General features: G+C 41.6%; 1 protein-coding gene across 2 annotated transcripts in view; it reads right to left on the bottom strand.

Moving 5' to 3' along the window:
- The window catches only part of htr4 (5-hydroxytryptamine receptor 4), an 84,499-nt gene extending 63,918 nt beyond the window's left edge, over positions 1–20,581 (bottom strand). For both annotated transcript variants that reach the window (XM_030369198.1, XM_030369199.1), the window contains exon 1: positions 20,276–20,581. The gene's annotated coding sequence lies outside the window, so the exon portion shown is untranslated. The remainder of the gene's footprint in view (positions 1–20,275) is intronic.
- Between the last annotated feature and the right edge of the window lie 5,938 nt (positions 20,582–26,519).

The raw sequence follows: 26,519 nt of genomic DNA, 5'->3' as shown, positions 1-26,519 counted from the left end.
AACCAGAGGGCCCAGCAGAGTTTCAACACTTTTAAAGAAAATCTCAAAGCATAATTCTCCTCATTAACAAACTAATATAAATTGTATCTTGTTTTGTTGGTTCCATTGTTAACCATGTCAAACTACCAGTTGTATCATTACATGAACCATGTTGTAATGCAGTTTTACATAAAAACAATAAGGCTACAATAATTAACCATAATAACATTAGTTAATGCATTATGAACCAATGACTGAAAATGAACTAACAGTTACAGTTAACTAATTAACTACTAATCATTTACGAATGGTTCATGTTAACCTAGTTATTCATTTATGCAAAATTGAATAGGGTTAAGGTTAACCCTAATGATAACCCCCTAAGGGTTAACCCTTTAGAGGGGGTACGGGACCATTAAAGAATGTATAAATGAATACCATAGTTAACATGACCCTTAGTTTCCTAAGTTAATTAGCATACATGTTCATCATACGTTAATGATTACTACATCATTAGTTAATTATAAATTTACTGTAAGTAGGTTGTTAGTTAATGCTTATTACTGCATTAACTAATTTAAATTAATGGTTAATTATGGTAGGCTACCCTTATTGAAAGTGTTCCCTAGTCAATAACGTATAGTTTCAATCATATTGAATACAGCATTTACTTTTGCTTCTTAAACTTTCCAAAAATGTGGATATGTATTCCAGTATAACTTTTGTCTTCATATTATGTATCGTAATACATCAATCTTTTTTAAAAAAATTGTACATCATGTGAACTCTACTGTCCTAAACCCCCTGTATCAAAGAGCCCTTTTGGAATTAATATTGTTCTCTCTAACTTATCCAAATATGTAACTTATATTCTACTTGTTGACCAGAGCAACACAGCAAAACTGTGTTCCCCGCCCTGAGCTGATAAAGACACTGTGGTAGTGGTGAAGAGCTTTACCCTCACCCCAGGACTTAATGCCCAAGTATAGCCACACATATACACACACACCACACACACACACACACACACACACACACACACACACACACACACACACACACACACACACACACACACACACACACACACACACACACACACACACACACACACACACACACACTTTTGGTTTATTGGGTTCTTGATGAAGAGCGGAGAAAGAGTACCAGGTGGCTCGCATATTCGTGTCACTAATGGGAGAGAGAGTGAGAAAGAGAGAGTGTGAGAAGAAGTGTCTGAGCAAGAAGGGGAAAAGAGCCATTCAGTCTTAATGTTTCCTGTTTAGAAGTTGACTTCTCGCCGATCGACTCATTGCCAGGATGATGTACTGGGTGATATTTTGCGTGGCGTTTGCCTGCGGGAAAGACACAGCGGTCAGGGTGTCAAGAGGACCGTCAAGAGGACCTCAGCATATTATTTGTTATTATTTCTCGTTGTTGAATCTATGCCCTCAAACCGTGCTGAATATCCCCCATACACACACACAGAAAGTTTTGATTATCTATTATGTTCTCAGAGATAGTAAAGATGACTTCCTATGTGGTCACAGGTGCAATTTATGAAGTTCAATGACAGCAAACACACACAATGAATAGCAATTGCCAATCTATCAAGTAATTGAAGAACCTGTATTTACAAAAGATTGGAGCACCATGATTGTATGCTTTGATTGTTCTCACACTTCGGATATAGCCGTCTGCTAAATGACTTATTGTACTACGTCACAACCGTATATGCTAGATAGCAGCGATTCCAGTGGTACGTCAATAGGGGGTAGGCTAATTGTTAACATTTAGATAAGCATCTTATTATTATATACAAAGTATTAATGCATCAAATAAATACGGGTTTCAATGTTGGTCAACATCATTGATCATCAAAATATGTAAACGACCACACACACACACACACACACACTGTACAAGTCAAACTGTGTGTACCTCTGAAAAACCGTGTGAGTAGTGTCAAATGCTAACAATTTTGCTTTTGCAAAGTTAGAATTGCTCTATGGTTTGGCTGATTCAGAGGGAGAGCAGATGCATTCTATAGGCTCAGGGCTCAAGTGAAAGGGCTCAACTGAAATTATAAGAGTTGATGGATGCATGCAGGAGTCTTTTCCTCTCCAAGGATGTGAGACAGGATGTGAAGCAGGATGGAGCTTAGTTTAATCCGAATTTATTCCAAGTTTTTGTTAGTATGGCAAAGAATGAAAACGGGGTCAGCAGTACATCATTCACTGCGTCATTTACTGGTCTGAGTTGCATTATTATGAGCTTGTCCAGCATCTTCTCCGCACATCGCCACGAAAGTCGATTTTGAATATAAAATCCTAAAACATTATTGTCTATCCCCACTCGTCTAAATTGAAACGCATTTGAAAAAAAAACGTAATACTGGTTTTAACTAGACTTACATTTTTTAAACAATATCATGTATGCATTATTCTATATCTCTTTATCGCTTGTTTTTCATACTCACACTCACAAACACGCTACACTTGCAGTTTATTACTGTCGTAGAAAATGTAGGATGAACTTTGGAAAAGACTAACATGATTCAAAGTCAATACTGAATTCAGGTAATTTATTGGTTATGAGGGCTGTCATCCGTTGGAGCATCATTGTACCTATCACGCAGACTGGCTGTTTTCCTCTCGCTTGCAGTGCAGTCAATTATCTTTCAAATAGGAAGTATTTTAATCAGAAGCTCAATAATTTTTGTTTTTTTACAGAATGTTACTGAGATTTGGTAATGGTTCATTTCAACCAATTCATCTTTTTTTATTCAAAATTTTACCTCCCTCTGGCCTATTAAAAATAGATGAGGAGTAATCCCTCTGCTTCTATGGACCAGCCACCTTTGATCTATATTCACATTCATATAAATGGTAAGTTATGTTGTAGGTTATTTCCATTCTGGTTATTACTTTTATTTGTAAATGCTGGGCCCCTTTGAAGGTATGAGGTGGTGGGGGGTTAGATGAGACAGGACCACATACCGGTTGCACTCTGCTTTTTGATTCATTAACATTTCTGTTAAAAGAGATTTATTTTGCACAAAGAATAAATCAGCAACTTTTACTCATTAAAAGACCCTGTGAAATATTGGTAGAAATCTTTAAACATGTTTCGCAAACTCATCCTGTCTTTGCATCAGGGCTCACTGGTAAACATCCAAAGTTGGGTGTGGCATGGTGGTATGCATGCATCAGACAAAAAGGCAAGCTGAAGAGGGTTACCTTACAAATAGATCGGTCCTTGTCAGCCCCTTACTTAAAGTGTCAGTCCCCAAGTTTCCCAAATATTAGAATATAATATATAAGTGTCAGTGAAGTCACTATCTATCACCGATTGAGGTAGCACAATATGGATTCGGCCTAAGAATCACTGCTGAAGGCCCTTGCATATGAAGTATTATAAAGGTTTCGACCTGGGTGTTGGTGGCGATATTTCCAGCATGCAATCAAATCTCAAATAGGGCAGTTATTACATATTTTTCATCACCCGGGAATTTCTTTACCTGCCAAAGGTTTCGTCGAGGAGAACAGGAAAGTTAAGTTAATAGTTATAATATATATGTATATAATATCCCAATATACTTAACGTTAAAAGAGGATATAGATGCTTCATTCCACTGGAATACACAGCAAATATCAGAGCTTACATAATTCAAGCAATGTAATCCTATAACTAGATAATGACATTAAGAAACCAAACAGGACAATAAAGTAGAGGTAAATGGAGGAAAAGGGGCTGAGATAGGATGAGAGGAGAGGTGCGATTGGGTTGAGGACAGGAGAGGAGAATGGCGGAGAGCACAAAAGAGGAAAAGTCAAGGAGAGACAGAAATGTGTGAGAATAGTAGAGAGATGATATTAGGCGAGGGCATATTGCTTTTATTTAACAGGGTTATAAAAATCACACATGCACACACACCCAAATGACCCATATGCACTTTATTCTCATATTGATTAATATTAAATACATTTTCTAAACTTTCTTTCAGACCAGAGGACAAAACAGAATTGTAAATTAACGATGTTCAGTACATCCTTTACTGTTGAACCATACGACTACATACATCAACTGCCTACATGATACACAAGTCATAACAATTTACAATTTAAAACTCCAAACCTAGTACATATTTGTGACAGACGGTAGCACACCAGCACTGTTTCACCCCCAAAACCCCCCCCAGCGGAGGGAAACAACAGTGCGGCCCAGGTGGTCTTCACCCCGGAATGTACTCTGAGACCAGCACTTCAGTTTAAGCAGCCTACCCCGGTCTGTTTGACTCTCCTGTTGATAATCGTGTCATAATTGGTAAAATAACCCTTTTCTCTATCACAGCAATAGCACGGTGTCTGACTTCCATAGGATCAAATAAATGGTCAATTTTGACCGTTTTGTCTCCTAGCTCGGGGTGATTTACAACATCAAAGCCAATCATTATTATTTCTCGGAGGTCTCGACGCATTTAATACCCCGATGGAAAAAGCACTCAACATTTAACTTAGTGTTCACACACAAATGATCCATCTCCAGCTGGTATGTTGAGTTGAAAGTCTGCCATGTTTGAACAGGCACACAGTGCTTCGCAACCTACCAGTGCAGGCTAACACTATGCTCAAAGCTGACACCAATCTTGAACTCGGAAGTCACCAGGGGCAACGCCAAAGTCCAGAATCACAAGCTTCGACACTCTGATGGTTTATGGCACTTAGGCTGAGCTGGTGGCTTATGCAAATGTGCCGTTTGGTTTTGTTAAATACAATACGCAATATACTGTCCAACTACTCACCAAAAAAAAGTTGTTGATTCTCGGTTCATTCAATTGCATCTGCTTCTTTGTGCAACCAAATTGTTCAGATAAAATGGCATGAAAGAAAGAAAAATACTGTAAATCATAAACGGATAACCATAAACGGTGTTTACTCAAAAGTATGATGATGACCGCAATGGCTACGTAGCGCTGCTATCTCTCTGGTTAATGAATCATGGGATGATGTTTCTGAGTGCAGGTAGATCTAGAGTGGCACTTAACAGCCTCATTAAATCTCTCTGTCAAAAATGCATTACCGCAAGCTCCCTTGGATATTGCATTACGTATGTGGCTATCTTTTATCGTGTTGTGTTTTCCCAGCCTTCTATCGTTAGTAGTAAAGTTTGGTTAACTTACTGCTCTATAATTTATGTTGACAGCAAACTAAAGTTCAAAAATGACAATATAGTTATCACTCAAACATTTCCATTTCTCAATCTCTTATTCTGTGTGTCTCGCAATCTGCCTCAGTATGGGCGTGGTTCACGTACATTTTGCAAAATCTTAAATGTGACTTATTATACCACCAGGTGTGAGTGTGATTAGCCATCTACCAGCCTACCAAGTAGACTCTAGCAGACGTTCCTCATCTATCCGTCATACATCTAGGTGGACACGCCCACTTCTAAGGTAAGAAAAGGCTGATTTTCAAAATGGCTTGTAACAGCTAATCACACTCACACCTGGTGGTATAATATGTGACCTTTAATGATGAAGAATATGAACATTTCCTATGGCATAAATGGTGCTGAAATATAAACTTTCTGCAATTGATCTTAAAACATTAAATTTAGCACCCTTTGTAGAGCGGAACAAGGCATGTTGATTGCATAAAATTATGAATGAAATGTCGGTCATTGTGTGATTTATGATTGTGCAAGTATAAGGCCCGTTTATATTTTTGTTTGTTCATATTAGCATTGCTGCAAGCCAGCTAATTATGCATTTTATGTCATGCTCAAATGTGTTGATCTAGTTGTAATTTCTGGAGCAATAAACAATGTTTTCATATAATGTTTATCCTAGTTGTCATTTGTGAAGCTATTTATATTGGTATTATGTTTCTTAGATCCTTTTCATAGTTTTCACAGTGCCTTAGACAATAACAACTTGATAAAGAAAGTAAAAGCTGAAAGCACCGGTGTGGAAGTCTCTGCATCTTGACAAGGGCTGTTACACTCATAAAATCCCTGTTATAGACCCAGTGTTGGACAAGCGCTGCCAGGCCGTCCAGTGGTATGCGACCACAGACAGAACTCTACATAACATTGTAGAGTACATAAATATATATATTTTTTTATTTTATACTTGCATATATAGTAGCTGAGAGTGCATTCCGTCCCTAAACATGACTCCAGAACTGTGTGCCATCATGCAGGATGGAATTACAAACCATCCTGTCAACGCAGGACGTAAGGTGAATGTGATAGCCTATATCTAGGAGTCCGATCCTATGTAAATATACATGTACAAATAGCATTATAATCGTTAATGAGGCTAAATTGCATAGTGTCTCACAGTGATTTTATAATCAATGAAGGGGCCCAACCAGTGCATTAGAAGCGTTTGTAAACCAGATACAGATGAATCTATGTAATAATCTCCATCCCTGTCTATAGCCCCACCAGGCTTTCTCCCATCTGATTGTTTTATTTAGGGTTGAGGAGACTCGTGGAGGAGGTTTGGGGCCGACTAAGGGCCTAAAGCACGTGGCCTATTGGAACGGTAGAGAAATGATGTATTCATGTTTGCCTCCAAAATAGACAATATAGAAAATAAGGTCGAACACTGCTGCATTCACCCATGTGCTTTTTTTTGGGTACAAAATGTGAAGCGTACTTCATATACTTCTGTGTGCTTTGGGCTTGAGCTTATGCCAGGTAAACAGAGGCTGAGTTCTATAAATAGCCACACAAGTTAGTGTCACTCACTCCAACGGGCGACTAATGAGACATCAGTGTTCCATGGGCCCAGGGAATCAAGCGCTGTCCGTGATGACACACCATAAATCTGATATAAGAAGGAACTTTGCGACCGGTGATGCTGTAAACAGGACATAACCTTTGCCCTGCCAGGCAGCCAGAGAGTGTCTAACGAAGGAGTCATGGTTTATGGACTTCTGTCGCTTAATAAGGAAGAAGGTTTTGTGGACATGTTGCTAACCCAGAGTTGGCGGCTCCCCACCAGCTCTGGTTCTAGGATCATGCTACTTTGCTCATTCTGTTATGTTCGGTAACATAACATTGGCTAACATGTAGCTTGACTAAAAGCTAACTTGGAAAACTATTCAAGTGGATAACCGCTAGCTTGGCTTATATTGAGCTGGGATCACAGTTTGAGTGGAAAACCACTGGTTGAATGATGATCAAGCATCTAGCTTAGAAAACATTATGTTAAATGTTAGTGTGGCTAACCTCAACAAGGCTAACAGCTAAATTGGCTACAGTTCATTTCAAAAATATCTATAGCTTGGGGACTTACCAGGAAGCATATTTCTACCGTTATTGAAACATAAACGTAAATTATTCAAACCAATGTGATAAAAACAAAAGTGGAATAATCGACATAAGAATCTACTCTGCAGGCAGAGAGCACCCATAGGAGATGTCTACTGCACAGTCTTTATAACCAACCCTGTCTCACGGAAATATGTGCCACTGTCACATCATTTAATCTATTCATTAACGTGGGACACGTCATCTAATTTCTTTCGTGCCAAAAGCACACATTTTTAACAATATGACAGCTTTTGTCCACCTGTTTCTACTTTCACCTTTAATTCTGAGAAATTGTGGCAATTCACGGATATATATACTTTTTCAAATGAGTTTGAAATTTATCTTTGTATCTGGATGCTTATGAAACAGAAAAAGTAGGGTATGTGCACTTTAAAGATGGCCCACTTTCCCAGTTGGTTTGTTAAATCTATGCAAATCTTAAAGATTTGATGAATTGTTAGATTTACTGAAGCATACGCATAGAATGTTGCCAAATCCTCCGCCTACGTCCACGCTATAACCAAAGAAAAACACACATAGCAACTGATTGTTTGCAGCAATGCTAGCAATATTTTTTGGCACGCAGTAACCTCAATTTATCTGGTTCAAACCACATATTATATATATAGACAAAGTCGTTGAAGGAGAGAATTTTTTTTGATGAGATCTGAAAAAAAAAACACTTACACACAACAAAGCTTTTCTGACTTTTGTCTCCAAAAACTTTTCCATGGGTCCCATGATCACGCGCGCGCACACACACATACACGCACACAAATGTGGAATATTTATGGGGTCCCGATATCAGCCTCCTAAATGGAAGCAATCTGGAGCTCCCTTGGAGCCCTAGCAACACTGAAATAAGTGTCTCCTTATTTAAGAGGGATGTTGAATCATCAAACTATGTTCTTGTACAGTGTGTCTGAGTTAAAGAATAACAACGTTCCCAGACTGAAGTGAAAAGAGGAAAGAAAACACGCTGAATTCGTCTAGATATTAAAGAAAAATAGTGTGTTGGCATGGCTCGTTCCCTGTGCAGCGGGAAAGTTAAACACCAGCCTGGATTCAGAGAACAGAGAGAGAATCTTTTCTAAGCCCCTCTCCAGAGAGACACTTTTTCATTTGCTTAAATAGTTTAAGCCATTGCAAACCCAAATCCGGCGTAGTCTTCTAACTATGTAATTTGGGGTCTTAATATTGTTACATATTAGTTCCAAACAAAATTTGAAATATTGTCTGTAATTATGCTTAGATATTTATTACGAAAATGAATCCTCTCTGATTCCAATCAATCTGCCTGTTCATAGATATCTTCCGAGAGTTTGCTGAGGTCGGCAAACTCCCAGTGGAATCAACCAATCAGATGCAACAAACACGTCTTTTTTTACGTCTAAAAAGAATCTTATATATTCATGCCACTTCATCTTATATGTATGCATCACAGTTAACTGTACGACTCGACAAACAAAGACGGATGCACCACTCTTTGTTGGAGTGGTTGTTTTGTGTTAATACGCTATATGCAATTAGTACAGCTACACGTAAACCTTGTAAGATGGCACAATTTTGATTTGGTTAGCTATCTCGGGAAATTGTTGCAACATCCATGGTGATTCAGATCTCCCACTTGGGATATTACGTGAAGGTCGTCTCGTCACACTAATAAAAACAAATAAACCGCTTATAAAACAAATAAATCCCGGCAAAAAGTGTTATGTTGTTTATTTTTGGGGTGTTCACGTGTAGTATGTACTAAAACCATTGTTCACCTCAGGCTCCGTGAGTCACTGCGCCACTATCCACTTCGCCTTCGGCAAATAAATAATAAATATGATTATACAGATAGTCTGACAAACTTTAGTGTTTAACACAAAACTTTTATTATCCATATATACAAGGAAGTATGCAAAATAAAAGTGGCTCCAAGACGTAAGTAGTTGAGCGGTGGGTTATTGTGCTAGAGGGGCAGAATGTGCAGGGTTGGCAGTCAGCTGAGGGAGGCGGGAGAGGTGCGACGTGGAAGGGGGAGAGTGGGGTCCTTTGTGATTCGTATCTCGTTTGAATTGCCCCAAGAGGTTGGGGTCAACCGGATTCTGTTGTCTCCATAGTGAATCTATCTGCACCAACTCGTGAACGGTGATTCATGAAATAGTTTTGGTCAGTGTCCAGCCTATTCTGTCCCATCCACGACATTGCAGACTATTCTGTCCAACAGGCTGGACGAAGGACAACCTGGAGGATGGCCTTCCATTCACAATGGCATCCTCCCCTTCAGACATCTTATCCAGTGTGGCCTTCTTCCTTATGGCAGGCTGATCCTCAGTTTCAAAAAGACTTAGCTAGGTCTTGCAGGGTCCTAGAACACTCAATACCGTATAACACTCAATCGTTTAAGGGTTAACATTAGACATCCCCCTAAACAAGATTAGGAATTACTATCAGGATATTATGACTCACCTTTTTCAACTTCAGGGCCCACGTCTGGAAAAAATACACATTGTTGAAAATATGTGTTGTTTCCTCCTGGTTTAGGGGTAGGTGTGGGACTACACATTGGAAATTAATAAAAGATGAGTTAAAAGTGAACTAAGAATTCCAGCTACTGTTATGAACAATAATGACGATATACCAACAAAACATGTTTGCGTACCTTGTCTTTGGATCATATCGGTGCGCCTCCTTGAGCTCTCTACGTCTGTCTCCCTCTTGTCCAAATGCTGAATAACATTCTCCATGAATCCATAATCTTCTGTACCAGACCATTGATTGTTGTTAGCAGTTGAAATGCTAGGCCGTTAGCTATCGACTGTGGTCAAAAAAACTTTTTTCAAAGTTTGTATGCGTGTGGGAGCACCAGAGACCCAAAACAATACCCCATATCCCAGGTAAAGTGTTGTTTTCATAATAAGTCCCCTTTAATAAATAAAGGACTGATTTGGTATGTTGAATGTATGTGTGTGTGTGTGTGTGTGTGTGTGTGTGTGGTGTGTGTGTGTGTGTGTGTGTGTGTGTGTGTGTGTGTGTGTGTTTGCTTTTGCTTCTGATGCATTATCGCTATTGTTGCTGAATCTGCCGTAAGTCCTAAAATTATTCATGTAGATAAATACTTAATACTGCAATACTGCAAAATACACAACCTCTTGCTCTCCAAGGGAATAATGACATATATTCTCCTAGTCTGCTGCATAATTTATATTTAAACTATTCATATTTCCTACTAACAACAGCAAATTTGTTGAGATTCTATTTACTGAGTTTAATCTTTTTAATCAACTGTGTGTGAAAGCATGTTTAGCCAATAAACCTGATCCAAACCCAAAGCCAGTCTCCTCCCCCTATACAACTCATTCTGCCAGAAAATAAACCTTCCCCTAGAACGCCTTTATTACCTCCGCTCCAGAATAAACAAGTCATGCTCGGTGCGGGATTTTAACTCATGGCACTTTCTCTCATTCACTTTTGTTCTGAACTTGGGTTGTTGTAAAAGAAGTCGTGTCCATCAATATGAGCTGCCTGTAAAAAAGCACTATTGATGGCAAATAAATTTGTCATCTCATCGTATTTGGATCGGTCCATGGCTCTGCTTACAGACCGATGGCTTGGTCCATGGCTCTGCTTACAGAAATATCTACCATTTCCAGTCTGTTTAGATGTAGGGGCAGTTTACGAGAGATCCCCCACTTGATACTCGTACTCGTGCACAGGTTTCAAGTTTACTCAATCTCAGTGAATGGGCGGAGACCTAGCATACATGGAGTTTGTCGTCAGGGACTTGACACCACAGGTCGATTTAAAGCACAAAGAATCTACCGATCACATACACACGTCATGTCTTTTAATAAGTTAGGGATCGGCAAAGGTATATAACAGGAAGTTTGTGTTTCTGGACTCTAGAGGTGCGATGATGATCACAAAAAAGCGTGGCAATCTTTGATAAAGATGATATCATACAGCGTCAAGGGATGTCCCTTGCTTTCTGCTGGGGAAACCAAAGTAAAAATACATCTTAAAGCACTTCAACCTCCTGAATGGTTCATTTCATTCCCAATACAAATTAAATAATTGGTTTGTTGCGGAAGATTCCGCACAGGGCTTCCAAGTTGTTGAGTATCAGTTGTGTATCAAATGAAAGATGAGGGAGGCTGACGGAGGTTCGCAAAACAGATCTGTGTGTGCAAATCTGAATTCGAGTGCCTTTCATATGAGACACTAGCATTCCGCTAAGACACAAACGCAACCGCCTTTAGATTCACATTGGTTGTGTGACCTGCCTGTTGACGTTAGGCAGCTGATGTCTTGGGGGTTTGGATAAGTGGTTTGAGTGCTCAGCCCACAGCCAGAAGCCCTGTGTTCCAATTCTTGACAATCCAAGCTGGAAGTACGCTTGGAGCAAAGCCAAGGCCTGCTGCTTCTTGAAGGCTTGAACTCAATAACATATATGTTGGCCCTGTGATAATGCAGAGAATCCAGGGTTTTTGTAAAAAACCAAAGATCTCCCGGATGAAGCCAGTTGTATTGGTATATACACTCTTAATAAAAGTGACACAGGCCTTCACAGAACCCACAATACATCCCAAAGCCTCCCAAAATGGCAAGGAAAAATGCCCCCGAAACCTAAGAGGGAAGAAACCTTGAGAAGGAATAGAAAAAAGCGATCCCTCCTCCTAGGGGTGAAGATAATCCATCAAAGAAAGGCAGCGATGGCTCAGCTCCTTGGCTCAGAAGGTAAAGAACTCTACAGCAGTGGATTACTTAACTGGCACAACACCACAGGGCAACAAAGGGACAGCAGGTTCCCAGCTTAAACAGGGGTGTGTTGGGTTTGGTGATGCCGAGGTCTGGGTGGGAGGTGCCAGGCTGCGGGGGCGATTTGACCCCTGCCCTTCCTTTTGCCAAGAATAACTGCTGTGTCTTCTCAGCTGTCTGGGAGGCAAACAGGACGACTGTCTGCCGAGCTGCGTTCGTAGACTCATGGTCACCTGCTCTGTAGGATGTCCGCCTCCTGGTGGGTCTGTTCCTAGCTCCTCTACCTCTTCTCATCTTTCCTCTCCTCTCAGCGCCTCTCCTCGTATTTGCTTCCCTCCTCTAGCCTTTCTCCTCTCAGCTCCTCGGAAACTCACCTATGTCTCCTCTTCTCTGCACATTCCCCCTACTCTGCTCCACTCTTGTTAGCTCAATTTAAACTTTCGATGAGAAAGTTAAGAAGGATAACTCCCTTTACTCATATTGTGTCCAATCCTCTCCCCTTACCTCCTTCTCCTCCTCTTTCCTCCACTACCTCCATCTCCCATCCTGTCCTTTGCCGTCCTTGCTCCTCTCCTCTTCCATAAGCTCCTCTCTCCCTTCTCCTCCTCTTCTCAAGCTAACCTCTCTTCTGCCCTCACCTCCACACCCCTCCCCCATTCTATCCCATCAGCTCTTCTCTCCTCCTCTCGGCTCCTCTCCTTATACCCTCCATCCTCCTCCTATCTCCCCTCCTTAATCTCCACTGATCAATCAAACAGGAGTGTTCCCGTTAAAATGCAGTGATTCCAATGTGCTGAAGCACCGTCATTCACTGGTCCTAAAGCGGTGAGTCAAACATCCGTCAAAAAAAAACGAAAGAACATAGACATCACGAATGTTCCCGTTCACAACACACCCGTTCTTCAGGCTTCACCGGAAGTATCATCGCATCAGTGTGGTTAGAGATCTGGCTTTCCTCTGGCCCTCAGCCCCCAATCAATTACGTTATCTTATTAATCTGCATCTCATTAGTTTCCATCACCGTGAAACAGAGAGTGCGGAAAAATAGGGAAAGAGAGAGAGAGAGAGAGAGAAGAGAGAGAGAGAGAGAGAGAGAGAGATCAACAGAATCCAAAATAAACACTACAATGAGAGCCAGAGGCTGAGCCAGAAAGCACCTGGGAGCGATATATTACAACGACACTCTTTAGCACTTGCCCCAGCTCTCTCTCAGCCCTGCTCCTCCATCACACATGCATGGCAAAACAAACTGCGATGGAGCAGTCTGGCGCATTTTTTGTACAGAGCTGCAGGAGCTTCGGATGGGGGGGGGGGGGGGGGGGGGGGACATGATGGTGGATGAGGCCTGTAAGGGGTCCCTGTGGGCCCCAGCCCCAGAGCGGACACACAGAACCCTCCGTAGAGCTCTCCACACGATGCCTGCTTAAATACTCAGTGTGTGCACAGCTGGACGGAGGCTGACGCTGAGCAACACCACAGCACTAAGCCAGCTGTGGGCAACACACTGTACTGGATATAAAGAGTGAGATAGAAAGGTATAGATAGATAGATAGAACTTTATTGTCATTGCACTTGTTACAGAGCCACGAAATTACCAGTTACATTCCGTCCAAGAAACATAAAAGACAGTGTGTGGAGACAGGACGGAGAGACTGTCAGGCGCTCGTTTGATAAGAAACATGCCCTCCTTCTTTAGAAAATAAAAATAAAAAGCTAAACAAAGAGGGTAACGAGGGGGAAAAAAAAAGTGAATACCGAAACTATGCTCCTCGAAGGGGGGGCAAAGTGTAGGGATTAGCAAAAAAAAACACCTCAGCACATTAGGCAACATATCAAAAACATCACAAACACATGTGGGAGGGGGGGAGGGTAACGGGGAGGGGAGGGGTCACAGCTCAGACCCCGGGAGGAGGACGCAGCCAACATAGAGGCAGAGTCATACCTACCTACCTACATAACTAGATACGTACATAGACAGTGTATTAAAGCGCTGTAGAGGGGTTGATAAAGATGAAAAGGGAGGGGGGGGATGAAGTGAGAAAAGGAGGGATGTACAGACATTGATAACAGATAAATAGACAGTTTATGAGGTCGGACACACAATCCTATGATTGCTCTTTGTTTTCTGTTTCTATTTGAAGAAAAAAAAAGAGATTGAGTAATCCTTTCTGCCGATATTATTTCAACATTAATCATCGGTCGCCGTCGGAAGAGAGCAGCAGGCGTCTCGGTGAAGACTAGCCCTACGGAGGTACCTGTGCGATGCCGCTTCAGTCTGATTAAAATGTGATTTACCTCGCTTGGGACGCCCGCGGACGCCCGCCACAGAGATAATTGAAAGCGTGTTTGTGTCTTCCCGCCACAAGATAAATAATCAGAGAGATCCATCACACTGGAGCTCCCAAACCCCCCCCCCCTCCCCCCCCCATCCCCCTCCTCCATGTCACTACATCCTCCCCAGACCGCACACTACCGTCGCCTGGGCGACGCAGGACGCGGCAGGGCAACATAACCTCATTGGAGGACTGAGAGAGGACTTGATGTCACAGTCATTCCACACTTACATCCATTTTGATCAAATTAAGTCTATCTGGCGATAGAATTACTGATGTTGCATTGTGAACGAGAAGCAATAGGAACTTGTTAAGGTTAATCTATGCTTTAGATTTCCGGATCGAGTGTTTTTCTGCCTATCGCTGACCCAAACGGCTGCCCAGTGGAGCAGAGAGCTCATACAGCATCCTGGGAAGACCCCACAGGGATTGGCCTTCTATACGACCTCATTACAACTTTACACACAGACACTAACGCACGCACACGGATCTGTGCAGGCAAAGTATGTATATATGGATACCAGCACACATAGCACTGTCTTAGAGAGGAGAGAGAGAGAGAGAGAGAGAGAGAGAGAAAGAGAGAAAGAGAGAGAGAGAGAGAAAGAGAGAGAGAAAGAGAGAAAGAGAGAGAGAGAGAGAAAGAGAGAGAGAGAGAGGGAGAGAAAGAGAGAGAGAGAGAGAGAGAGAGAGAGAGAGAGAGAGAGAGAGAGAGAGAGGAGAGAGAGAGAGAGAGAGAGAGAGAGAGAGAGAGAGAGAGAGAGAGAGAGAGAGAGAGAGAGAGAGAGAGAGAGAGAGAGAGAGAGAGAGAGAGGATGTCCAGCTGAGACATTGAGCGCCGAAATTCTAATTTAAGAAGAAAGGTGATGGAGAAACAAACACATTTGTTTTAGTTTGGGCGTGAACAAATGAATGCAAACAGACTCCCTGCCTTGCTCACTCTGGGTATTCTCTCTCTCTCACTTGTATGTAGTGTAGGCGTTCACGTGTGTGCATGTATGCACGTGCCCTCATGATACAAGAAGAATCTTGATGGTGCTGGCAGATTTGTTGTGTGATAGAAATTTGTCATCTCAGTCTTGTTCTGCACATACTCATCTGACTGGATCACGTGATTTTAGGGAAACATAATGCATAGCCCACTCACTGCTTATTCAATTATTTATTACCTAACATTCCTAATTATTCAAAAGCACAAATGAAGTATCACCGCAAGGAATGATAAAGTAAGAAAATGAAAATCTCTCTCTTCCCCCCCCCCCCCCCTCTCTCTCTCTCACTGTCTCTCTCTCACTGTCTCTCTCTCACTGTCTCTCTCTCACTGTCTGTCTCTCTCTCACTGTCCGTCTCTCTCACATTCCAGATGTACTACAAATTACACACAAACTCAACTATCAATCAAACTCAACCAGAAGTAAATGTTTTCAGGGGAATCTGAGTGTGCGCATGTGTGTGTGTGTGTGTGCGTGCGTGTGTGGAAAATATCCCACTTAGATGCATGCTGCATGTAGATAGCAGCTGGGATGTGCTACCATGCGTCCAGACTCTTTGTACTGCTACTACTCTTTGATGTGAACCTGGGTGTCCGACCGACCCTACAACATCTACATTCACTTCATGTTCCTTTGGGGAACGCCCCCTTCTATGTTGGTAGTTACATCCCAGCCCTTTAGAAACCATGTGCAACCATGTTCAATCTCTGGAGCTGGGTGGTCTTTATGGTGTTGGTATATTAAATATATTGTTGACCTTTAAACTAAATATGTGTTGTGAGCCATTTTTAACTGTTTTGGTATTCATTCAAGTTTTATGTTTAATCAAATTGTTATATTTTTCACATTTCTATCTTTTGAAAAGTTATTTCTTCATACCATAGTTCGGCTCATTTCATGAGTTTCACATCACACTTTCCACTTGCTTGGAAAGTGTCATTGTTTATTCATGACTGTCACACTCGGCAATAACTTTGAGGAAGTAACAAGCGCTGAAACATTCTTTCCTTCTCCTCTTCCTTAACTCTTCCACTTGGGCAGACCGTGTGAGCGTTATCTCTGTGCTAGATGGCCTTGCTTCAACCCCCATCCTGCAGGCATGAATTACAGAAAACATTAACGGTCCCCGGCTTGGGGTCTTTTTGCAGCACACTCCATCACATGACAGCTATAGTTCCTCCATCAGCCTAGACAGTACACCTAATCTTACAGAGGTCAAACGCACCCCTAATGGGAGATTAAACTGATATATATATATATATATACAAATATTTATATGACCGGTACGCTATATCTCTAACATTTTGGGATATCATGTGTAACAGATGGAGAATTCATGAGGAAGCCAAAGAGAGTTTGAGTTATTACTGTTCTTAGTGATGGCAAAATGAATAGTGGATTCACTAATATGATGCATTTTTTCATTATATATATATAAATACACTAACCGTTTATACTGGAATTTATTTTTTCACTATTGGTGTGCAATTCAATGAATTTTCTAAATTATTTTGGTCTTTAGCAGAAGAAACAATAATTAGATTCAATTTAAAAGGGGAAAAGGGGAGAAACTTCCAATTAAAAACGTGGTATGTGAAATGACCATTCAGAATATAATGATTAAGATCTGGTAATACGTTTTGGGGGTGATAACGTCCCCCAGAACAGCAAAAGATCAGAAGTCACTGGCCTGTTGTGATTACATGTCCCCGACATTCCAATTCAGATTTCACATTAGCAACAAATTGGATAATTAATAATTAGAAAATACAGAGTATTCTGACACACAGTAAACTTTTGAATGCCCTTTCAACTAGAGCCCGACCAATATTTTGGCAGATGCTGACCTATCATAGAAAAGTCAGTATCGGCGTATATGTTTGCCTCTATGAAAACTTAAAATATGGTGTTGATTTATTAATGCAATCACTGCTTCAAAAGTCCTCTAATGTGATGGTTGAACCTCCTAATGGTTTAACTGAGCACATCCACGTAAACCCTCAACATGCACTAACCGTTTTACAGCATGTTCTTTGAGAAGGTTAGTAGCTCAAGCTCATCCCAATAAAGTTAATTGGTTCCTTTAGCTCATGATTTTAATGTGATGTTGCTGTGGCCTGAAGCATTTCTGGAGGGTGAGCAGCAAATCCCAAGGAGCTTCCCTGCTCAGGATACCATAATATATATATATATATATATATATATATATATATGATTTCGAAAAGTTTTGCCCACAGAATGTCAGCATTTATATCAGAATTCATTTTGGTTTCTACTTCCTACTTACTTAACGTTCAATTAACCTGCGGTAAGTGACTGATTACAATTACGGCTAAGTGACAGCTAGTTTACAATTCCCAGAAATGTGGTTCTACTTATTTGAATTTAACTACACTTGTAGTAACTGATGATTTACAATTGTACTAAGTAACTTCCTGTTTACCATTCCAAAATCTGTGTTGTTCAATAAGTTTCATATTCAACCGAAACTGAGTCAATAAAACACCCTCAAGATCACTTGCTTTAAGTACATTTGGTATGAATGATAATGTGCCATCCCATTTGATAATCCCATTTAACCTAAATTGGAGTGGATTTAAAATAGAATTTTTTTTTTTTTAAAGTAGAATAAAAAAAATGAGATTAATCATGAGTTAACCGCGAATTAATCGCGATTAAAATTGCTAATCGTTTGACAGTAACAATATTTATCGATATATCTCGACCGATATACATATATTTTGAATGTCGGCTGATATATTGTTATTGGTAATGTTTTATGCCTTAATATCAGTATGAACAACGGCCCCTAAAACCCAGTAACGGTCGGGCTCTGTTTTCAACCTGCAGTTTATTGGATAACAAGTACACAAAATGTGAGCAACTGCACAAACACTAATAAAATAATTTATTCCTCGTCTTTCGCTCAGGGCTATTGCTCCATCTCTCCCTCTCTCGCCACATGTCTTACATCATTCTCCCTCTATTTTTTACCCTCTCCCTCTTTCAACTCGCTTTTATTTGTTCTTCCCCACTTTCTCTGTCTATTCTCTTTTTTTAATCAGACTGATCCGACCTTCCAGTAATTGTATCTTTCCCTCCATATATCTCCCTCTCTAGATATCGGGTGTGTATAGTAAACACACACAAACACAGACACACAGACACACCACAGACACACACACACACACACACAAAGCGTCAAAATAGATTAAATAAACTGGTGCAGCCAGAGGACCAATGAAGACAGATTAAATAATTTTCCTCATTTAACACATCATCATCATCGTCATCATCGTCATCATCATGAACATCATCACTCTAGGCCCGTCCATCTCTCCATACATCCTGTTAGTCCGATAACCTTGATGACCAAACCGGGCGCCGAAACAAACTATTTATAAGACCGCTAGCCCCACACTCTCCTGAATTCCTTACTCTGACAGCAATACATGTCTAATACTCCTAGTACGTCTATTTATTTAGGAATTTATTTGTGATCTGCTCGTTCATTCCACCATGTTCCTGTACTCTGCTGGAACACCTACATTCCCCGCCTGGTTGGGCAAAGTAGGTTGCTATCAAAATCCACTTACAGGCTGGTAGTTGGGATTCAAACACACCGAGCAGATCGACTGACTGCGGTTGGATTTCCTTCTACTTGAGTGCTCATGAGCAATCAAAACCGAACGCAAGCGCTGATGGCAGGAAATGTTGTTTGTGTCATCTTAACGTGTGTGTGTGTGTGTGTGTGTGTGTGTGTGTGTGTGTGTGGTGTGTGTGTGTGTGTGTGTGTGTGTGTGTGTGTGTGTGTGTGTGTGGTGTGGTGGTAGCCAGAGGGCATATTGACCTAATAAGGGTTGTTACATAAGGTCATTTTTTAAATACTTGGGATGTAATGGAAATGTGCGTGTGTGTGTTACCATATGAAGTGTGAGGGCTACAAAGCATATGTGTGTGTGTGTGTGTGTGTGTGTGTGTGTGTCTGCTTGTGTGTGTGACTGCATGTGCCACTATGTTTCTCGATGAGTCTTCATGCCGCTAGCAGACTTGGATTGGGATTGAAATTAGTCATTTCAGTTTTGTTCTGAACATACACAACTGACTGGATCACACCTCGAGGTCGTAGCAAGGGAACCATAATACCTAACTACCTACCTACCTACCTACCTACCTACCTCTCTCCCCCTCTCCCCCTCTCCCTCTCTCCCCCTCTCCCTCTCTCTCTCTCTCTCTCTCCCTCTCTCCCTCTCTCTCTCTCTCTCTCTCTCTCTCTCTCTCCCTCTCTCCCCTCTCTCTCTCCCTCTCTCTCTCTCTCCCTCTCTCTCTCCCTCTCTCTCTCACCTTTGATCGAGGGACCTTTAATTACCAGGTCATAAATACATGGACTAGTATACCATAAAAACACTTCATCGGTTGGCCTATTGCCATGGTTTAAATATTTTAACATTCGTCAGCGATGTACTTGTTTCAAAATCGGATATCTTTTTATTATAAATTAATTGTTAATTCTGAAATTCCAAACTTTTCCAAAATGTTACATTTTCCAATTTACCTTTTGGCCTGAAATTGTGAACATAATACAAATGAAATGAAATACTACAATTAATTCCTAGTTCAAATTCAAATAAGATCTTCGCATTTAACCTTCTCAGACTGATAACGAAATGTAAGCCCGATTTGAATGCATTTGACCCCAATGCATTGTCCATACACGATTCCACGATAGTCTACCATTGAATGTGTGGCCAACACCAAAATGAAATGACAAATAACCCGTGGATGATTTCCATCCCGCCGTTACCGTTGACGGCATCTAAAAGGTCACGAAGGACTCCTTCGACATGAAGTTCCCACAGATCTACACGAACATTGTAGGTACAAGGAACATGTGGGACTCACCATTTCCCCGTGCAGACCGGCCGTCCGAGGAGCGTGGAGTGAGAGGACTTTACATTCCCACGGACAACCTTTCACGCACGTTCAACGGGGACGTTAAACCAATCCGAAAAGTAATTGCTATCGTTTATAACACGATTATATTCACATGTGTGGTGGACGACTCGTTTGTGCCTGCTTCAAAGCTTGTAAGGATCCTAACCGAGAAGTAATAATAATATAAAAAGTATAGGACCACGCAATAAATAGCGGAGCGGATCTGCGAGGAACCGGTGCGACGACGTACGCGCGGCGGACTGGCGGCAGCCGGTGAGAAGGAGAGTCAGCGCTCTTTACTAACTTAACATCGTTAAACCACCGGAGTCCCCTCCCCCTTACCCCGCCCGGTGTCATCGTCTACATGCCTTTGCATCGGATCCCCCGTGCCCACGCCCCCCTCAATGGGAAGTTAGACATTGTTCAGCATTCTGGCACATACAAAAAAATAAAGATTACCTGCAAGTAAGAGAGCCTGGGGTCAGGTGTAGGGAAGATTGCCGTTGAGGGAGAAACTCGTGATTTCTCTGGATTCTTTTCTGTTCTGCTGTTTAATTGGTTCGGAGCAGATTCCCTCGGTCTGAGCTGTCAGACAGGTGATTCCCCGAAAGCCCTTACAGTCATTATAACAGGAAGCATTCCAGTCACCATGCTCCAATTAATATTCAATTATCACCAGCGCGGAATTCGCCAGCTCACCTTTTCTGCGTCATCTCTCCAACTCCCAGTCCCCCCATCCAATCAACAAACAGATCTCATCAGCCTATCAAATGCACCTGACCTTGGCAGAGCTGTCTGTCTGTCTGTCTGTCTCTCTTCCCATTTAATTTGAAGTCATGATGCTTTTATCCAAAGAGACTTAAGAGAATTCAGATGCAAGACATAATGACCATTCACAGAGAGGATATTGGTTGCTAGGTGACCAGTTCACATCTGTTTTGTACAAGCAAAGTGTGTTGTACCACCTTAAACTTCACCTAGTGGAGGACCGTGCAAGGCATACACATTAATGGAGTTCATAGCGAATATCACTTCCTTGTCGGCAGGCCATCAGGCTTAGCTTATCTAGTTTAGCAAGGACCCATCTTTTGTACGGGAATCTAACAGCATAGCCTTCCCTCCATCCCTCCTACCTTGGTCTCTCCCCTCCTCTCTCTCTCTCTCTCTCTCTCTACCCCTCTTGATCGTGTCTTCAGACTAGACATGAGGTCTTTTCGTGCGTCATCAAAAAGACAACTCTGTTGTTCTTGCCAGTGCTAAATCTGCTCCTAAGGGGGATCTTACATCAGATCCTCCCCATACTAAAATATAACTCAATTCAGCTCCATCATTGCTCCCAGAAGGTAAACCAAATGGCAAATGTATTACGCATAAAGGCAAAAGCATTGTAGGCCTATTTCAACTCCCACACAAAAACTCAACAGTATCAACATGAAAACATGATAAAAGCAAGCTAAAGACGTTTTTTCTTTGACAAGAAAAGAAGACGGTGTTGTAAATTAGCTTCCGCTATAAGCACTATGATACTTGCATCGGATAGCTGTTCTCAGTTTGTCGATATATACTACCAAATAAACCATATAAATAAGTAATATCATTATCCAAACCACAGGAACCCTTCAGAGATCTGATTGTTGATAGAACTCATCTCTATAACTGCATCATGGGAAATGTAAGCAGATAATCAACGTTATATTATCTATTAAAAGTTTGTAGAAAATGTCATAAAGTGTTAATTAGAGGGACCAAAACTTACTTTCAAAAAGCAAGAGTGTTGAAGATTCTTCCAAGCTTTGGTTTTTAAAATATTCAGAAAAGTGTTCGGAGACACATGATGCATTGCAACAGGGATCCGCACCGATGAAGTTGAAATTACTTTAAAAGGCAGCAAAGTACAAAATGACTTATTTAAAATAGTTACACATGAGAAATAGCCTGGTTTAAATCTCAATCAGCTTTCTCCATCTGTGTGTGTGCAAGTGTGTGCAAGTGTGCGTGCGTGCGTGCGTGCGTGCGTGCGTGCGTGTCTGGGGGGGGGAGTAAATAATGAACTCCACCATTAAAATAATGACCTCATACTGGTGCCAAACTACCCCAACGGGGGGGGGGGAGCAGAAAGGAGAAGAGAGGAGGAGAGAAAGCGTAGATGAAAGGAAAGAGCAGCGAAGACGATGAGAAGAGGGAAACAGAGAAGCCGTTGGAAGGCTAGAGGCGAAGACTGGAAACAGCCGATGAGAGGAGAGACTTGAGTAAAGAAGTGAGGTAGGAGGAAAGAAGAAGCAAACAGGAAAACATTTAAACTTTCCTCTGTCCTCATCTGACCAAATGGTTTTGGACTGTTCTGGGTCTCTGTGGTACCCAGTAATGGGCTGCAATGATGAGATTCCCTCCTTTATCGCTCTCCTCCTTTATCCTTTTAATCACCCCCTCCTCCCCCCACTAGCCCCTCTCGATTTGATTTGTTTCTCAACCTCAAAGTCCCCAAAAATTATTTGGCGACAATCTCTCTTTTAATATGATACTGCTGTGCGTATGTATTACGTTGCAAGATCTGTTATTTAATTATATCATATTACGATATTATTATAGCCAATAACAATAACTTTATTTATGTAGTACTGCTCTACAAAGAGAAGGAAATCAATAAGATATGAGAGCTGGAGGGTTAAGAGGCGTAAGCAAGGTGGAGTTCTTATCTGTTGATCTGTTTAGCTTCCTGTCTGCCTTGTTACATTTCAGTGTAGCAGTGTATGAATTATTCCTCAATACACAAGTAATTAGATCCATTTTATGTGTATATAAATATATATATGTTTTGTATAGCCATTTGCTTTCAATATTATAATAATTATCCTTTCTTTCCCTTGCCTCCTACCTCGTTCATAAGCCTGATTTCCAGCTGTGAAGAGAGTGTGGGTGTGCTCAATTTGCGTGTTCAAATGTTACGCTTTCCCAACCTCTCTGTCCAACACAGAGCAGCACAAGGCTCAATACTCATCTTGTGTACATTTCCCTGTATAGCTCACTTCCTCTCCTCCTCTTTGTGTGTCCCTCCCTCTTTTTCTTTTTATACATCTCTGTCTTTGTCCTCGCCCTTTCACTTTATTTCGGTTTCTCAATAGGGGTCTCTCTATCTCAGGATATATATATATTATAACTGGTTGGCCTGAATAAGTCTTCATGTCATACAGATGTCCTCTCCCTTTGCTACTCAATCTCAGCCTTTCAAATCTCTATCACAACGGTTAATGCTGCTGCGCCTGCTCTCTAGATTCATGAGTAAATATAGGAGCCAACTAGAGGTTGTCCAGAGGAACTACAACAATGTCCAAATCAGATCAATTCCTCTACAGCTGAAAGGGGATCATTTTGACACTTCAACTTATTTAGCCAACATGCATGCAAACTATTGACTCATGGAGCTTGAATGGCCGAGAATTAAAGATTGAAATGCAATCGCAACAGTCCCAGAATTTGACAACAAACCCACATTTTTTGCAAAGATCGTTCAATTATTGGACAATAAGGTCTGGGGCGGGGTAAATAAAAAAGGGGGTAGAAAGCAACGCTGAATGTAAACAATCATGGATATCCAGCGTGACATACATTGATATGCAGACCGGTCGAACTCATTCTCCCTCATCCTGATGCTGAATGTGTTATATGCATCTGCATTTTTATACGTTTTCCAGCATACTTTTTACGTGCTTTTGTCGGACAGTCGGGGGAAAATGAGTCGTGGCTCGACATGGAGCAAAGAGGAGATGGAATGTCTCTGTCTCCTCCTTGTTCCATGTTGAGCCACGACTCATTTTTACCCGACGTTCTGACAATGTGCTGCTAAACTTGGAGTTACCGCTAATCAAACAATAATTCCCATATACACGCGGCCTGTTACGTCCAAAGAGGCGTATGATTTTTAGAACTGGATCGGACTGAGGTGCGTCCACTTTCTGATTCTCAAGCGAACTGCACAAGGGTTAGTTTGGAAGCAAACCGAGAACGCCACTCTGAGTTCGAAGGTTTGTATTCCCAGCCCATAAGGTCTGCACCAGTGATTTCTTTGGTTTGGTTCGAAACCAAACCAAAAAAAGGAACACACCTAACATGGTGTGAATTCACCCTAAGACTGGGGTCATTGTGGGAGGCTGGAGGGAGGAGTACTTCGGGGAACTCCTCAACTTGAGGGACATCGAGTTCATGCATGAGTCAGGGACGAAGAGACCCCAAGGGTAAGTGGGCCAAATTGTGTCCATCTGACAGATGTCACTAAGGTGTTTGTGGATCTCTGGAGTGGCAAGGCATCGCGGGAGATTTCGCCCGGGGATGTTGAGGCCCCCAGGGTTGCTGAACAACCAGGAGGTTGTTAGGCTGTCTTGCCTGGCACGCCCCCACACAACCTTGCAACAACCTCTGCGGCAGCACCTTTGGACTGACAATGCAGAGGGGCTGGTGGTTTCCAACTTCAGGTGTGTTCCAACTACTGGAATTCATATCAGTTCAAGCCCTATCAGTTCATCCTATTAATCTTTAAGCCAAGGGAGGACATGTAGAACTGTCAAGGCTGTACATGCGGTACAATGGCAATCTTTGGTATTTCCCCCTCTACTGCTAAAACTGTAGGCCATCTTCCACTTTTTTGTTCGCCAATCATTTTCCATATGGATATGGCGAATATGTATTTGACTTTTACCAATGCACTATAAAGTGCATTGTGTCACCCTTGAAACATGTGTTACCCTGGTATCACGTGAAAACAGGAGTTTGGGAAAAGTCAGCATTAAAACAAATGCATACACGTCATCATATCATATTATATATTCTGACAGATAGAGGGAGGGTGAAGGGTGAAAGGAGAGATTGGATTAGAAAATAGAGGGAGAGAGGAGTGAGAGAAAGATTGGTTCAGATGTAGAGGGAGAGAATGACAGGTAAAATAAATAAATAAAGAGAGATGGATAGAAGGATAGGAAGAGGGAGAGAGGGACAAAAGGACAGATGTACAATTCAATACTTGCTAAGCTTCGAGCACAAATTAAACACCTGATACTTCCATCTATCAGTTAGAGCTCATCATTTACACCGGGCCCATAAATGCAGGTGACATTGCGTGATTGGTGGGTTCAACCCTCACCTATCAGCATAATGTCTTCATTATCTCGGATCCCTGCACACACCAAGTGAACCTTGCACCAACCAGTTCAAGTTCAGGTTGAAGTACTTTATTATCAGATGCAGAGAACAACACTGTTAACTACCTGTTAAGGGAATCATATACAACATATAACTACAAAAATACATAAGATAAATATACAAAAAGAAAATAACCGAGTAACAATATAACACAATTATGAGGAACACAATTATGAGGTACATTATAAATTCTGATTTTATTAAAGGGGACATATTATGAAAACAGCACCTTTCCTGGGATTTGGAGTGTTTTTTGGGTCTCTGGTGCTCCCAGACGCATGCAAACTTTGAAAAAGTCTGTACATGATTTTTTGAGTGAGATATGCATTTCTGATAGTACCCCGCCTGCAGTTACCAAACGAGCGAGTCAGTTTCGGCGCCCCCTTCTACGTAGGAAGGGGGCACATTTGAATATTACCTCCCACTTCCCCCACCCCCTCCAATCAGAGCATTGCTAGGATTTAGTGTACCAGCGGATGAGCGCTGCCAGAGTGCCGCCCAACCACCCTGCCGGAGCCGCTGAGGAGGAGACATGGAGGAGGAAGGGGTTGTACTCCCAGAGCTGGGCTGCTGGACTTCCGCCGAAGCTTCAGTGGCAGTCCGGCAGCTCAGCTCTGGGAGACGTACAATCCCCTTCTCCTCCATGTCGGGGTTCAATATGGACTTCAGAGAGTCAAGGCCAAAGCTCCTTTCCCCCAATTCTTCTCAACCATGGCCGAGATAACCCCCACTATGAGTCTTTACTTGTAGTGGAAGCACCAGAGACGTCAGACGCAGTCTTTATGATTCAGAATATCATCCGAGGCGCACATATAGCTTTTGGCAGTGATAGGCTAACTTATAATATTATATAAATACCTATATATTATAAAATATTATTATTATTATATTATAGTATATTATATTATATGGATATAGAGCGCAGGAGTCCACGAACTGCAACAATCCCTTCTCCTCCATGCTGTGGTTCACTCTGACTCAGCGCATTGGTCAATGGGCAGCAGCTCATTTGCATTAA

The sequence above is a fragment of the Gadus morhua genome, chromosome 10, assembly GCF_902167405.1.
Source record: "Gadus morhua chromosome 10, gadMor3.0, whole genome shotgun sequence".
NCBI lineage: Eukaryota > Metazoa > Chordata > Actinopteri > Gadiformes > Gadidae > Gadus > Gadus morhua.
This window is presented reverse-complemented; position numbering and strand designations above follow the sequence as displayed.